The 17621-nt window shown below is 35.6% G+C and overlaps 1 protein-coding gene across 1 annotated transcript in view; it reads left to right on the top strand.

Annotated features, from left to right (window-relative positions):
- Positions 1–452: 452 nt before the first annotated feature.
- Positions 453–17621, top strand: part of LOC111054408 — a 33534-nt gene continuing 16365 nt past the window's right edge. The window contains exon 1 of the mRNA XM_022341444.2: positions 453–808. The gene's annotated coding sequence lies outside the window, so the exon portion shown is untranslated. The remainder of the gene's footprint in view (positions 809–17621) is intronic.

The following is a 17621-nucleotide window of genomic DNA, read 5'->3' as shown; positions in this document are numbered from 1 at the left end:
ACTGATCTCTCGTAGCGAGTTGCAGAGCTAACTGTTAGTCACCCACTTTACCCCCCTCTACACCCACTCCTCACTGCTGGTCACCCATTTCGCGCAACAACAGTTTACATACAGTACGGAAACTTGGCTATAACCTGACGCCAAAATCCGCCATCTTGTTAGGAAGCGCCGCATTGTAATAGTATTGATGGTAGGTTCGGATCACTTCAATGATCCGGATCAATTGATCTCGTTCACTGCCTCGAGCCAATCAGAAGACCAGGAATGGAACTTCCCCAAGGTCACGTGACGTGTTTCGTATTGGCGTCATGTAAAAAGCATTGGTTAGATAGGCGATTGATTACAAGTTTCCATTCTGCGGCGCAACATTAGAAATGAGTTCACTGTCCTATTCTCTGTGCCAGGTTTCAGGTAGTCGGGGTAACACCTAGACGGCAACCACAAGAAATGCCGGAATGTTGCATTCCTGATTCCAGCTCCCGACATGCATTGCAATTTGCAAAGTTTCATTTCATTTTCAATTCTTTCTTTGTTTGTTAATGTTTGTTTTGGTAAGAAGTGTGATCTTCAGATTGTGCTTGGTGCATTAATAGTTTGATTTTTGTATGCTTAGTTTTAATTTGAATAACTTTCTGAAATTAACTATTAAGCTACCATATTTTATTTTTTGAAAGGGCTTTTGAAATTGAAATAAGACAATGAGATTGCTTCTAGCTGCTGTACATTCCAACGACCCTTGACGACTTACCAAAGAAATCTTTAAAATTTCATTATTTGTTTCGCTGTATACTCTTCTTGCCTTTCAAAAGTAAGTTTTGATGTTACTTATTTTAACTTTAATTATAATAAATGATTGCCTTGAATTATTAAAATACTTACTTTTTTGCAATTCAACTTTTAGAATTAACAATATTGGATAGCCTTTAAAGTATGTGGCGTAACTCTAGGTCCAGTGCCATTAGTTATAATGTCATTAAATTTTTGGTTGGGATCAATTTAGTATATTATTTTGATGAAAAAAATTAAACAGCGGGTCACTATTGTTTTTTTTTTTTTTTTTTTTTAATGAACGTAGATTTAAAGAAGCACATATTTTGCATGCATTTAACCTATACCGTGTCAGCCATGTTGATAGCTTGATAGGTTGATGTCGATACAGTACTTATCGATGTACTGATCTGATCCCTAATCTCTTTCAACATATTGTTGCCATTTAAAAGCAAAAACCTTACCCCCTAACAAACCTACTCTTTTACTTTTGAAACACTAATAAACATAGCTCAACCTGATCCCTAACCGGCGTTATTCTAGATCCAGAGAAGCCGCCGTTTAATTTTTGTAATCAAAATAACATTCTTAATCGATTCGAATAAAAAATTTGATGACAGATATAATGGCATTAGACCTGGACTTTTGCCAAGTATTTGAGCTTAATCTGTTAATATAGCCGAAGATGAAAAAGCTAGCTGTAACATGTAATCGTGTAACTACTAAATATTCATTACAGTTAAATATCAGGTCTTATCCGAGTACGGTACCTACCGTAAAAAAGCACCTATCCTGCCTTTAAAAATAAATTGGGCTACTTATCCAATGTGCTTCAAAACTCGAAAAAATTATTCAAATTGAAAAATTACTGCCTTTGCTCAAAATTATTTGATATTGAGTAGCATAATATGATTTAGCCTATAAACAGTTCATTTAAAGAAAATTATCAAAGCACCTAGAAACTAGGATAAAATAGAAACAAGAAACTAGAATAGAATATAATTTATTCATCATCGTATTTGAAAGAACTCATAAACTCATCATTTGAGAGGTCTATAATGTTACAGATTAGAGTATCTGCAGTAGCATAACATTTTAAAATGTATAACAGAAAATACATAAATTATTATTCATCACAGAAGCAATCAGTGAACATGTAGCAAAGAACAACAAATTTATTTGAAAAGAACACCCGTGGTCATTGAGGCTTATGTTATGTTATTCTTGGATAGAATAAAGTGATTGGATTTTAAACACTCCTGCATTATATATTTAAACTTACTTAACCTTCTAGTCGTGACCCAGAGACCCAGGCAATTTTTGTTTCAGTTATAATTCTGCTACCGTTCGCGTTACTGTAAATAATTGTGACCAATGTAAATTCATGTCAATAGACACTATACCTTTTTGTAGAATGTTAGTGCTCTGTGACTTGTTTTTTTTTAATGATGCTTTTGAGTCCCCAGGACCCAAGGGACACGACTAACGTTACTTTTTTATTTCTCTCAAATGTACATTTTTATGCAATAGTGATTGGATTTAAGCAGTCTTGTTGTAGTTTTCTCCATGGTCGATGACCTGGGAATTGTCAAATTTCTTCCCAATCAATGGGGATTCACGGTCTATGATGCCGGTGTGTGTGGTCATCTATGTACTCTGCCAGTTTATAGTAGGGCCTCACGGTCAGGTAGTTCTTCAGACCTCTAGCAAAGGCAACGTAGTCCTGTATTGCCTTGAGCTCCTTGGGCAGAAGGTTGAAGAGCCGGGCCAGAGTAGGCCGGCGACCTGCTGAATTTCGTGAGTCATTGCTGCTGGAGATCAATGTCGGCTCTATTTCTAGTGTTGTGGGCATGTCTATCTCCCCTCAATTCTGGACTACTCCTCACAGCCAGTGTTGTTACTTCGTATATGTAAAGTGAGACACACTGTGAGTAGGCCTACTTAATGCTGGATGAAGAGCGCCTTGCAGTGATCCATCATATCTCTTCTTAGAATTGTTCTCAGAGCCCTTTTCTGTATTACCAGAACTTTCCATACTCGTTTGAGCTGCAGATCCCCATGCCACTATGCCGTACTGAGCTGCAGATCCCCACTAGATGAGAAGGAGATAATGAGTGGTAAGCCATGAATGCAGTTTTCTCCTCAGTGATACTTCGAATCCTTCTGATTACAAAGATGGCAGATGACAGTTTTTTGCACAGCAGTTCAATGTGATGTTGCCAGTTGAGGTGACGATCAGTATGCCCAGGATTCTAGTACTTGTCTGTGCTGGTATGTTTATGTTTGTTTCATCCTCCATGTTTCTTTTTTTTTGGGTTGAAGTGAATGTGAACTGTTTTATCTTTATTTATGGTTACATTTAGTTTTTTGCATATCTCGTTTGCATCATTGAGTGTTGTCTCCAACACGTCTTCGGTGTTTTCATGCTTTTCAGATGATATTAAGATAGTGGTGTCGTCAGCAAAGAGGATACAGTCTTCCTATGGTCGATTTCTGTGGGGAAGTCATTTATGTAGATCAGAAATAGCAGTGGCCCCAGTATTGACCCTTGAGGTACATCTTTATAGACTGTCCTTAAAAAGGATTCGTAGCTTATTATGCTGTTTTGCTTTTGATGGTTGATTTCAACATATTGCTTTCGATCCAGGAGATAGTCTTCCAGCCATTGAAGGGCTCTCTCTTTGATGTTCAATATCTTGAGCTTCCGTTTCAGCAGGCCAAGGTCAATAGTGTCAAATGCCTTCTGGAGGTCAATAAAAAGACCTGAAACAGTTTTACCTTCCTTCCAGAGTTTGCTGATATTGTTACATAGTTCTGAAATCACTAACCGTTTCAAGGCCCTTCCTGAATCCGTGTTGGTGTGCTGAAAGTAGGCTGTTGTTTTCAAGGTATGCAATAAGTTGGTCATAATATATAGCTCCTTCAATCAACTTTGATGTGATAGGCAAGTTAGCTATGGGCCGATAGTTCTTTGTATTCAACCTGTCACCTCCTTTGAATTTGGGGAAAATTTTCGAGATTTTCATGCTCTGTGGAAAAACGGTCTGAGAAATTGATGCATTTACTATGTTAAGAAGTGGCAGCTTTAGTTCCTGCTCACAATGTCGAATTATCTTGCCAGTGATGTCGTTGTGTCCTGACGAGTTATTGAAATTGATTTATTTCTTCTTCGTTTACAGAATACAATATATATACAATATTAATTGTGAAAAAGGCTCCTCATATGGACAAATGTCTGTGAGTGAGGAGCGAGTTCCAAATACAATTGCTGAGTATTCTATACTTATAAGAATAAAGAAAAATCAAAGAATAGTAAAGATTTCAATCAACTTTTAGAGTTATTGATAAAGAACATGTGACGAAATACTTATTAAAAAAATACATATTCTCAATACTATAATTCTGTATCTTTTCAAGTGGGTACACTTTTCAGGCATCGACAAAGATGGATGCCAACATGCACTCCGAAACACACGAGCACACACACACACACACACACACACACATATATATATATATATATATACATACATACATATATATATATATATATATATATATATATATATATATATATATATAGCACATAACATAAGACACTTTAAAGTTTGTAATATGAATTAAAACAGGAGACATAAGACATAAATAGATTGAAAACACTTAAAAACTTACATTATAAATGGGGGAAAATTTCGGGAACTGAGTTCCCTTCCTCAAGCAGACTGCAGTTTGAAATCCATCCAACAGTCGTGTGACCACAGAGTACGCACGGAGAGTCAATTGTAGTAGCAGAGACCACAGATTACGCGGTGCAGACGGATGGAGAGAAAAAGGGTACAGATTCAGGGGACATTATGGGGTATTTAGGGGGCGGTTACAAACGGGATATTTAAGATTTGAGTGGGTTATGAATAAGGAAAGGTGTAGCTATGAATTGATATCTTCAAACCCAGGGTACAGCGATGGGCACCAGGATGGCACCTATGATGGCACCAGGATTGTAGCTATGAATTGATAGAAAAGAGGAGATTTAAAATAAGAAAAGAATTAGACTAAAATTGGAGAAAGGAATTGTAGAATAAATTGAACTTGAATGAAATTTATTTTTCATTTTTATTGAACATTTAATATATAATTGATAGCTGTGGAATTTATTTCAATTTAATTAAACAGTTGGTAGCTATGGTACTATTGCTGTCTGTTGAGACCAGGACTGGAAGCAGCTCCAAGCACCCAAATAAAAGCTAATTCTTTCGTCTTGACATCTATGGAGGGGGGGCTGTGGGAGGGAGGGTGGCAAGGTCTTTGACTTTGAAGCATTGGTCAAAGTTCTTGTTGTGCTCAGAGCCATGGGTAGGGAAGTATTATTTTTAAAGGAAGCCCTGTGATTGTTGATCCGGAGGTCTAGGGCAGTGGTGGTTTCACCTATGTAGAAGGCAGGACAGAAGTTGCAGGAAAGGAGGTAGATGCAATTTTTGGAGATGCAATTAGTGGATTGATGGATTTGGTGGGTGTAGTTGGTGATAGGACTGGTAAAGGAGATGGAAGAATCAGTGATAGGACAGGTTTTACAGTGGGGGCGTTTGAAAGGTAGGGTACCAGGTGGAGTTGGGATTTCATCAGAGGTGATTTGTTTTGTTTATATATATATATATATATATATATATATATATATTGTTTTGATTTGTTTATATATTTGATTTGTTTTTACTGAGAATTTTCTTGAGGTTGGGAGGTTGCTTATAAATGAGGGTTGGTGGTTGCTGGAAAAGGTGTTTGGTAGAGGGATTGGAGGAGACGACATGGAACAGATCTTTAAGGATAGGTTTGAGCTTTGGAGTTTGTGGGATTTGGGAATTTTTTGTGGTTGGATTAGTGCCAGTTTTGGAGGAGATTTGTTTCTGTAACAACCTTTCAGGATAGTTACATTTCAGGAGGGATTGGTGGAGTTTTTCGAGGTACTGGTCAAGATGGTGGGGATCACTGCAATTTTTTGGCCTCGGATTGAGAGGGAACGTGGGAGGGATATTTTGATGTTGTAGGGATGGCAACTTTCAAAGTGTAGGAACTGTTTAAGAGTGTAAGAGTGTGGGTGGATTTGGTGAAAGTATTGGTGGATAAGGTATTGGAGTTGGAAAGGATTACATTGACATCTAGGAAGTTGATGGAGGATTCAGAAATATTCCAGGTGAAGGAGACAGAGTAGTTGGAGTTGAGTTGATTGAGGAAGTGGGAGAGGGTATCATGTCCATGAGGCCATATGAGGAATATGTCGTCTATGAAACGGAGCCATATCAGGGGGATAGGGTTTGTTTGGAAAGGAAATCTTGTTCAAGGAGGCCCATGAATAGGTTTGCATAGGATGGTGCCATCCTGGTGCCCATCGCTGTACCCTGGATTTGAAGATATCAATTCATAGCTACACCTTTCCTTATTCATAACCCACTCAAATCTTAAATATCCCGTTTGTAACCGCCTCCTAAATACCCCATAATGTCCCCTGAATCTGTACCCTTTTTCTCTCCATCCGTCTGCACCGCGTAATCTGTGGTCTCTGCTTTTATACAACTGACTCTCCGTGCGTACTCTGTGGTCACACGACCGTTGGATTTCAAACTGCAGTCTGCTCGGTTGAGGAAGGGAACTCAGTTCCCTAAAATTTTTCCCCCATTTCTAATGTAAGTTTTTAAGTGTTTTCAATCTATTTATGTCTTATGTCTCCTGTTTTAATTCATATTACAAACTTTAAAGTGTCTTCTGTTATGTGCTATATATATATATATATATATATATAACTTAAACAACTCATGTTGTTTATGTTTATAACTTAAACAACTCATAATCTACTGACATAACTAGAAGTAACATAATCTTCCAGTTCGTTACAACTGATGCTCGTAATCCACTCATCAACAATTTTTTTAAAGTGACCAATTCTTTTATTCAGGCTACTTGGTTTTTTATAGTTTCAGGTAATTTGGAAAAAAGTATATTGATTTTATAATGAGATGATGTGGAAGTGATTGTCTTTATTAAACGAGGAACAACGGTACCGGTATTTAAAGCAGAACTTTATAAAAGCAGAGCTTTTAATAAGCAGTCTTTTATTAGATTTGAGTTTTCTGAGGAGTTGCTCTAATTTGGTCATTGGGATAGTTTCAAATTTGTTGAGCTCCTGTGTATTATTTGCCAGATGGATATGGTCAGAGGTATTTTCAGATGTAGTCTTAGAGAGTGGTTGCGTGAAGAGAGAATTGAGGAGGTTGCTACCATGATATGGATCAACTATCATTTTGTTAGTTCTGTTGAGTCTTGAGTTGTCCATTTTTTCTAACCCGCTTCTGTTTTTCCCTCGTTTATTATCCTCCAGATTAATCTGGTTCTGTTATCAGCTAGTTGAATTTTTTTGTTAATGATGGATTTTTTCTTTCTTTGGATGTCCTGTTCGTAGATTTTCATAAGTTTTATAAAGTTCTGCTTATCCTCTGATGATCCTGTAGTGATGAACTTATTATTTGCCTGATGTAGTTGATCCTTTAGAGCAATGGTATCGTTGTCCCAGAACACGTTCTTAGTTGATGTCATTTTCTTTGGTTCTCGGGGCATTGCTTCATCAATGTTGAGGCGCATGATCTTTACAAAGTTTGAATATTCATCCCCTACTGAGTCATGTTTAATAACTTGTTTCCGGTCGTTTTGAACACGTTTTCAACAGAGACTTCGAGGAATGTACAAATTAAATTCAAGATCTCGATTTCAATGATATTGGTGATTCTGAAGATGAATTCATAGTGCAAGATAAGAATACTGACTGAAAAATATGATAGTAAAACCGATGAACTCTAAGTTCTCCAAGAGAAACTAAGTGCACCTTTCCTTAAAGTGAACTATATATGACCTTTTACATTTTTCATGTTTTAGTATTGTTTCATGTAGGTTTTATGATCTATGATAGTATTCATCACTATAAATTGTTGTTCACTTATTATACAGGGTGTCCCACCAAGGTTGTAACAGCCGTTGACCATAAATTCTACTCGACATTTCTGACAAAAAATGTTCAGTAAACTTTTTTCTATCGACCTTAGTTTTCGAGATTTTCAGAATATGCCCACTTCTGAGCATTAAATACTCAATAACTCGAAAACTACTGGTCAAATTTCAATTTCAAGGGTATTGTTGGAAAGAGAGAAACATTTCAAACAAGATTAATGTAATTTTATTTGTTGTTAGATATTTGTAGTTTTTTATTAGGGCTTTAACATGAAAAAATGCTATTCTTAAAATTTAAAGTCAAATTTCAAACCGTTTTTCTCGATTTTTCTCTGAGTAATTATAGTGGTTCCAATATCTCAAAGACTTCTCCATTTCGTAAGCTTTCGAATGAGTATAAATTTGAAAAGGTAAGTTCCATGATAAAGTGTTCAAAACTGCTAATATTGGAATGAACACCTCAGAAATGAGGAAAATCACAAACAGCCTGCATCAAGTGGCGTTCTTAAGGGTGAAATCACCTGATTTCTCTCTGACAATATTCACAAGTTTTAATCAACATTTTAATATTCTACAATTTGTATTATTCCTGTACCATAAATCCTGAATAAAATAACAAGAAGTGTATGTTTCAGCCTAATTTCAGTTAATTGGCATAATTGATATGTATCAACTTTGGCTAGTAGAGAAGTGTTCGCGTTCATTATCATGAAATTTACCTTGAGTACTTGAACATGATATTGGTGTATGGAGAGTGTGGATGCAATTCAAGAGAGGCAGCGAGAGTATACAGGATACGTTTTCCTGACCGAAAACACCCATCTCATAACACGTTTTCAAGATTGACAGATGTCAAGATGGTAAGGGTCTAGGATCAGTTTCAAGGTACGAGAGGCCCGTATTAATTTCTGAAGCTTTTGAGAATCTTATTCTAAAGTATTTTGAGCAGAATCCTCGATCCAGCATCCGGCGTGCACAGATAACCTTCCGGATGGCTGGCAGTGATTGGCCTTTGCTATCACTTGAAGTAAAACATAGATCTGGATTAAATGAGCTTTCTTATTTTCTTAGTTGTGTACGATATATGCTCATCCCATTTCAATCGATCATCTACAATTATATCTAGATATTTAACATTATCAGAGCGCTTAATGAGAGGACAATCACAGTTTCGATTCTCCCCTTTATAATAATGGAGCTTCATTGATGACTTTGATGGTTTGGTGCTATCAGCTATAGAAAAGGTCAAGAAATTTGTTTTCCTTGCATTTAATGTTAATAGGTTCATCCATGTGGTGACCCTGGAGAGTTCTGTTTCTGCTGTTTGAAATACCTCATCCCAGTTTCTACCCTGGAAAAGCAGGACCGTGTCATCTGCAAATGCTATTACCCTACCACCGATTTGAATTGAGCACAACTTATTTGAAAATAAAAGATATGAAATTGGGCCCAAAACTGTTCCTTGAGGAATTCCAAATTCCATGGATCCTTCTGCACTCATGTGACTTCCAACTTTTGTTCTCTGCTGACGGTTGCTAAGGTAGGATTTGAACCACTCCAAAGTTGTATTTCTTATTCCTATTGCTTCAAGTTTTTTAAGTAATAAATCATGCGACACAGAGTCAAAGGCCTTAGCCAGATCAAAAAAAAGCTAAACACTTATTTTTCCTCTAGGCTATGGATAATCAATTTTGACAACTCCAGAACTGCTGATTCAGTACTTATTCCCTTACGAAAACCAAATTGGTTTGGAGAAATTATATTATACTTTTCCAGATAGCTCATCAACTGAACTTTCACTAACTTTTCCAGTATTTTTATAAGTAACTTATTAGTGATATAGGCCTATAGTTACTTAAAATTTGCTTATCACCTCACTTATTGATAGGTCTGACACAAATTAATTTCATTGCTTTAGGAAATGTTCCAGTTAATAGACTCATATTGAAGAGATGAGTCAGAGGTTTACAAATTAATTCTCTAATGTCTTTTAAAATTCTATTATCAAAACCATCAAGACCCGACGCACTACTGTTTTTTAAAGAATTTATAACTTCAATAATTTCTTGCTCAGTTATGGGCAGAAAAATCATAGAATTGGATATTCTTACATTCGGCTTATAACTATTTACAATATCACCTATATTCTTACCTAAACTATATGATATTTCCTTGGCCATGTTTTCTCCTATACTAACAGAGTATTCATTAATGAGATTCAGTAATAAATTTGGATTCTCTTTCAATGTTACAACATTTTTTTCTATTTTTACAGCATTCAATTGATCTGTCTTCTCTCGGTTTTAATCAGTTTTATAAAGTTCTGCTTATCCTCTGATGATCCTGTAGTGATGAACTTATTATTTGCCTGATGTAGTTGATCCTTTAGAGCAATGGTATCGTTGTCCCAGAACACGTTCTTAGTTGATGTCATTTTCTTTGGTTCTCGGGGCATTGCTTCATCAATGTTGAGGCGCATGATCTTTACAAAGTTTGAATATTCATCCCCTACTGAGTCATGTTTAATAACTTGTTTCCGGTCGTTTTGAACACGTTTTCAACAGAGACTTCGAGGAATGTACAAATTAAATTCAAGATCTCGATTTCAATGATATTGGTGATTCTGAAGATGAATTCATAGTGCAAGATAAGAATACTGACTGAAAAATATGATAGTAAAACCGATGAACTCTAAGTTCTCCAAGAGAAACTAAGTGCACCTTTCCTTAAAGTGAACTATATATGACCTTTTACATTTTTCATGTTTTAGTATTGTTTCATGTAGGTTTTATGATCTATGATAGTATTCATCACTATAAATTGTTGTTCACTTATTATACAGGGTGTCCCACCAAGGTTGTAACAGCCGTTGACCATAAATTCTACTCGACATTTCTGACAAAAAATGTTCAGTAAACTTTTTTCTATCGACCTTAGTTTTCGAGATTTTCAGAATATGCCCACTTCTGAGCATTAAATACTCAATAACTCGAAAACTACTGGTCAAATTTCAATTTCAAGGGTATTGTTGGAAAGAGAGAAACATTTCAAACAAGATTAATGTAATTTTATTTGTTGTTAGATATTTTGTAGTTTTTTATTAGGGCTTTAACATGAAAAAATGCTATTCTTAAAATTTAAAGTCAAATTTCAAACCGTTTTTCTCGATTTTTCTCTGAGTAATTATAGTGGTTCCAATATCTCAAAGACTTCTCCATTTCGTAAGCTTTCGAATGAGTATAAATTTGAAAAGGTAAGTTCCATGATAAAGTGTTCAAAACTGCTAATATTTGGAATGAACACCTCAGAAATGAGGAAAATCACAAACAGCCTGCATCAAGTGGCGTTCTTAAGGGTGAAATCACCTGATTTCTCTCTGACAATATTCACAAGTTTTAATCAACATTTTAATATTCTACAATTTGTATTATTTCCTGTACCATAAATCCTGAATAAAATAACAAGAAGTGTATGTTTCAGCCTAATTTCAGTTAATTGGCATAATTGATATGTATCAACTTTGGCTAGTAGAGAAGTGTTCGCGTTCATTATCATGAAATTTACCTTGAGTACTTGAACATGATATTGGTGTATGGAGAGTGTGGATGCAATTCAAGAGAGGCAGCGAGAGTATACAGGATACGTTTTCCTGACCGAAAACACCCATCTCATAACACGTTTTCAAGATTGACAGATGTCAAGATGGTAAGGGTCTAGGATCAGTTTCAAGGTACGAGAGGCCCGTATTAATTTCTGAAGCTTTTGAGAATCTTATTCTAAAGTATTTTGAGCAGAATCCTCGATCCAGCATCCGGCGTGCACAGATAACCTTCCGGATGGCTGGCAGTGATTGGCCTTTGCTATCACTTGAAGTAAAACATAGATCTGGATTAAATGAGCTTTCTTATTTTCTTAGTTGTGTACGATATATCCCATCCCATTTCAATCGATCATCTACAATTATATGTAGATATTTAACATTATCAGAGCGCTTAATGAGAGGACAATACAGTTTCGATTCTCCCCTTTACAATAATGGAGCTTCATTGATGACTTTGATGGTTTGGTGCTATCAGCTATAGAAAAGGTCATGAAATTTGTTTTCCTTGCATTTAATGTTAATAGGTTCATCCATGTGGTGACCCTGGAGAGTTCTGTTTCTGCTGTTTGAAATACCTCATCCCAGTTTCTACCCTGGAAAAGCAGGACCGTGTCATCTGCAAATGCTATTACCCTACCACCGATTTGAATTGAGCACAACTTATTTGAAAATATAAGATATAAAATTGGGCCCAAAACTGTTCCTTGAGGAATTCCAAATTCCATGGATCCTTCTGCACTCATGTGACTTCCAACTTTTGTTCTCTGCTGACGGTTGCTAAGGTAGGATTTGAACCACTCCAAAGTTGTATTTCTTATTCCTATTGCTTCAAGTTTTTTAAGTAATAAATCATGCGACACAGAGTCAAAGGCCTTAGCCAGATCAAAAAAAAGCTAAACACTTATTTTTCCTCTAGGCTATGGATAATCAATTTTGACAACTCCAGAACTGCTGATTCCGTACTTATTCCCTTACGAAAACCAAATTGGTTTGGAGAAATTATATTATACTTTTCCAGATAGCTCATCAACTGAACTTTCACTAACTTTTCCAGTATTTTTTATAAGTAACTTATTAGTGATATAGGCCTATAGTTACTTAAAATTTGCTTATCACCTCACTTATTGATAGGTCTGACACAAATTAATTTCATTGCTTTAGGAAATGTTCCAGTTAATAGACTCACATTGAAGAGATGAGTCAGAGGTTTACAAATTAATTCTCTAATGTCTTTTAAAATTCTATTATCAAAACCATCAAGACCCGACGCACTACTGTTTTTTAAAGAATTTATAACTTCAATAATTTCTTGCTCAATTATGGGCAGAAAAATCATAGAATTGGATATTCTTACATTCGGCTTATAACTATTTACAATATCACTTATATTCTTACCTAAACTATATGATATTTCCTTGGCCATGTTTTCTCCTATACTAACAGAGTATTCATTAATGAGATTCAGTAATAAATTTGGATTCTCTTTCAATGTTACAACATTATTTCCTATTTTTACAGCATTCAATTGATCTGTCTTCTCTCGGTTTTAATCAGTGGCATCCTTTATGATCTCCCAAGTTTTCTTGATGTTATTTCCTGCTTCATTGAATTTATTCTTGAAGTAATCTTCTTTTGAACTCTGGATAAGCGACGTCAGCGTATTCCTGTAGAGACGGTAATGGGCTGCTAGCTCTTGATTTTCTGGTTGTAATTTCCTCTTTTTATCCAGAATATTCCTTTTTCTAATGGATAAGACAAGCCCTCTCGTAATCCAAGGTTTGATGATCTTAATTTTCTTTTTTGGTCTGTACTGATGAGAGTTATTATCCATGTGGTGTTGTAAAATTACTATAAATTTTTCGTAGTCCATATCTGTATCATTACTTTCAAGAAGCCCCTCCCAGTGCTCCTCTGCTAGACATGTTCTTGGACCAGCTAAATTAATTGTTTTTCGGTTTGTGGAATCGGTTTCATGTAGATTCGCTCTGTTACTCGCTCCCGGGCATCTTTGTAAACCAAAAATGGTGATAAAATGATCTGTGATGCTAGAGTGGTATATTATTGGATATATCTGTTGTTTGGAGTTTGTTAATATGTGATCCAGGCATGTTGATATCTCTGTTGTTACCCTGGTGGTTTGTTTGATGCAGATTTTCAAGCCATGTTCGCTCAATATATCAAGATATTCGTCGAGTTGTTGATGTTGACTAGGTAGCATCGTATTAATGTTGAAATCTCCTGCGCATATTATTAACTGTCCTCGCGAACTATTGAGCACATTTTCCAAATCCTCTAAAAACTCTGTTATATTGTTGTTCGATGGAGATCTATAAATTGCCAATATGTTGTATTTTTCCTTAGTAGTTTGTAATTGTAGGTGGAGAACATTTGCCTGTATAATATTCAACTCGGCTGACAGTACATTTAGAACGTTTTTCGCGTATAGGCCTACTGCGACTCCATCATTCTGATTACGGTTGTTTAACGAGTAAACATTATTATATCCCTTCAACTCTTTTGGAATATGATCATTTTTAATCCAACACTCTGTTAATATAATCACATCAAAATCATAAGACATATCCTATAGTTGAATCATTAGATCATCGAAATTCCTATTAATACTTCTGATATTGAAGTATAATATGTTAATATAGAACTATCTATAATCTAGAGTGACTACCTCTTCGAGACAAATAGTTAAAATTGGCAACTAAATTAATAACCAGTCAAATGTTGTCAGGTTGGCATTAAGTTGAATAAGGTTTCTAAACAAGATTTGAGTTCTGTCACTTTATTAGGTTAGCACCAAGTTGAAGAAGTTATCTATACTATAATAAAGGAAATAACTGGCTCATACACGTTCGGGATAGGAAAATTATGTTTGACGCATCATCACTCCTTAACTACTGGATTGATCAACTTGAAATGTTGCATATAGATTCTTAACTAGCCGAGGATAGTTCTATGCCTAAATCTTCAAGACTCCACTCGATCAAGTTTTCAGTCTTTCAAGTTTTAAAATAGGCCCTTGCGGGGCACGGGTTACCTGCTAGTATTCAATATGAAAGAAGTGGGTCCACAGGACCTAGGGATACGACTAACGTCAGAAAAAAATAGGATCACACCTACAAGTTTAAGGAACATGTCTAGCACTTACCCTTTACTGGTAACTTGGGTAACATCTAGTTGGTGGTTATTTCTGGTCGAATGGCCATGAAAGCTACTCCTTTGTGTTAGGCTATCACATTTAGCATATATCAAGCAATGCAGTATATTGTAAATAGTGAGTATTCCTAATTCTTCGAAATAGTTTAACTACAGGTTTCTGTGGATGGGATACCAATAATATTCTTGTCAATGCTTTCTTTTGTCATAGGAAAACATATTAAGCACTAGGAGATTTTCCCCACAGCAAAATATCATATACAGAGTGTCCCAACAAGGTTGTAACAGCCGTTGACCATAGATTCTACACAACATTTCTGACAAAAAATGTTCAGTAAAATTTTCTCCTATCGACCTTAGTTTTAGAGATATATAGATTTTTCGATATTTTCAGAATATGCCTACTTCCGGTCATTAAATCTCTATACTTATAAAAGGCTAAGCCCCGACAGACTGAAATCACACCACAGCCCAAACTACTGAGCCTAAAACCTTGAAATTTTGCACGATTGTTTATGGTAGCCTGAAAACATACTCAATAAATCGAATCTCAATTTCAAGGCTATTGTTGGAAAGAGAAAAAAATTCGAACAAGATTAATGTAATTTTATTGCTGTTGGATATTTTGTAGTTTTTTATTAGGGCTTAAACTTGAAAAAATGCTATTCTTCATATTCAAAGTCAAATTTCAATCAGTTTTTTCTCGATTTTTTCCGGGTGATTAGAGTGGTTTAATATTTAAAAAATATCTCCATTTCATAAGCTTTTGAATGAGTATAAATTTGGAAAGGCAAGTTCCATGATAGTGTTCAAAACTGCTAATATCTGGATTGAGCACCTTCAAAATGAGGAAATTCACAAACAGCATGCATCAAGTGGTGATCCTAAGGGTGAAATCACCTGATTTCTCTCTGACAATATTCACAAGTTTTAATCAACATTTCAACATTCTACAATTATATGACTCTTTCAATAACTTGCATTATTTCCTGTACAATAAATCCTGAATAAAATAACAAGAAGTGTATGTTTCAGCTTATTTCCAGTATAGTTTTCAGTGTGCTTTCCAATTAATTGGCATGATATGTATCAACTTTTACTAGTAAAGAAGTGTTCGCGTTCATTATCATAAAATTTACCTTGAGTACTTGAACATGTTATTGGTGTTTGGAAAGTGTGGATGCAATTCAAGAGAGGCAGAGAGAGTATACAGGAGACGTTTTCCTGACCGAAAACATTCATCTCATAACAAGTTTTTAAGATTGACAGATGTCAAGATGGTAAGGGCCTAGAATCAGTTTCAAGGTACGAGAGGCCTGTCTTAATTTCTGAAGCTTTTGAGAATCTTATTCTAAAGTATTTCGAGCAGAATCCTCGATCCAGCCTCCAGCGGGCAGCTGGGCAAGAATGATAGTTCAAAGAATATTGAAGAAGAATAACTTTCGATCATTTCATGATACCCCAGCTCAAGGGTTTAATGAACCTGATACTGTTTCAAGGATGCAGTTTTGCCGTTGGATCTTAGCACAAGATTGTGTTTTAAACATCTTATGGACAGATCACAGATAAAAGTACGTTCATAAGAACTGGTGCTGTAAATTTCCACAATACACATACATGGACCTTTCATTTTCCCTGCAAGAATAGATGGTGAGGTTTAAATGGACTTTCTGGTCAATGAGCTTCACGAATTGATGGAAAACGTGCCTCTCAATTTGAGGCAGAATATGTGGCTCCAGTTGGATGGCTGACTCCTGTATTATGCTAGAAACGTCCGTGGGTGGCTTGATAACAAGTATGCTGGGCGGTGCATTGGCCGAGGTGGACCCTTCAGTTGGCCTCCTCGCTCACCTGATCTTACTCCAATAGATTTCTACTTTTGGGGGCTTGTGAAAAGTAAAGTTTACAGAGAACCTATAGAGACTAGGGAGGAATTGATTCTCAGTATTCGATTGACGTTAAAAGTAATGCATAGACGAAGTGAGACGGTAAACTCGAAGCGTGATGAACGGCAGCAGAAGTTGCAAAAACAGAAATGGAGGCTATTTTGAATTCCTGTAAGCAGTGAGCATGATATGTAACTTGATTACCATCTGAATGATTGTCATCAGTTTTTTTTAATTCTGTCATTCATTTACTTTGAATTATTATTCTATGAATAAATTTTGTTGGATCTTGTAAAAGTGTATGATTAATATTTGATAAAGGATTGAGGCTATATGCTACAAAAAATAATTCAATAATCAGGTGATTTCACCCTTAGGATCATCACTTGATGCATGCTGTTTGTGAATTTTGGAGGTGTTCATTCCAGATATTAGCAGTTTTGAACACTTTATCATGGAACTTACCTTTTCAAATTTATACTCATTCAAAAGCTTATGAAATGGAGAAGTTTTTGAAATATTGAAACTACTATAATCACTGGGAAAAAAATCGAGAGAAAAAAGGGATCAGAAATGTTGTGAAGAATCTATGGTCAACGGCTGTTACAACTTGGTGGGACACTCTGTATAAGGAGTAGGCTATATGAAAAAACGTAATAGGAATTTATAACCAATGCTGTGCTGGTTCAGCTGTTCAGTTTTCACAGTAGATATAGTCCGTTAACTATATACCTTGGTGCTTGCAATTCATATTGTAGTTCTGATTTTTTAATTTATTATTTGGATACATGAGAGAAGTCCAGATCAATTTTCTTCATAAAAAATTTCCTAGTGCTAGATACAGAGTGGCTCAAAAACCTCGTATTTTCGGTTAATTTTCCAGTTTTCAGCTATTTCTTCCAATCCAGTAATCGGACAGAAAAATTTGCTTTCGCCTTGTTTTTAGATTATGGAATTCGGAATAAAATGAAAACATTCGGAACTGACTATCTCCAATAAGTACTGATTTATAATTTCTCAAAAATGAGAAAAATTTTAAGAAAAAAATCAATTTTAATGTATTTTAGTTTTTGATCAACAATATTTTCCGATTGTTACCATTTAGATGTATAATTCAAAATCCCTCTGGGCGTATTTTTGTGCTCTACAATCTGAGACTAGGTAGAGCACTCTATCTCATAAACATTTCCATTTCGTACACCTGA

This window comes from Nilaparvata lugens, chromosome 3, assembly GCF_014356525.2.
Source record: "Nilaparvata lugens isolate BPH chromosome 3, ASM1435652v1, whole genome shotgun sequence".
Taxonomy (NCBI): Eukaryota; Metazoa; Arthropoda; class Insecta; order Hemiptera; family Delphacidae; genus Nilaparvata; species Nilaparvata lugens.
Note: the sequence above shows the minus strand (reverse complement) of the source record. Positions and strands in the feature narration are given on the sequence as shown.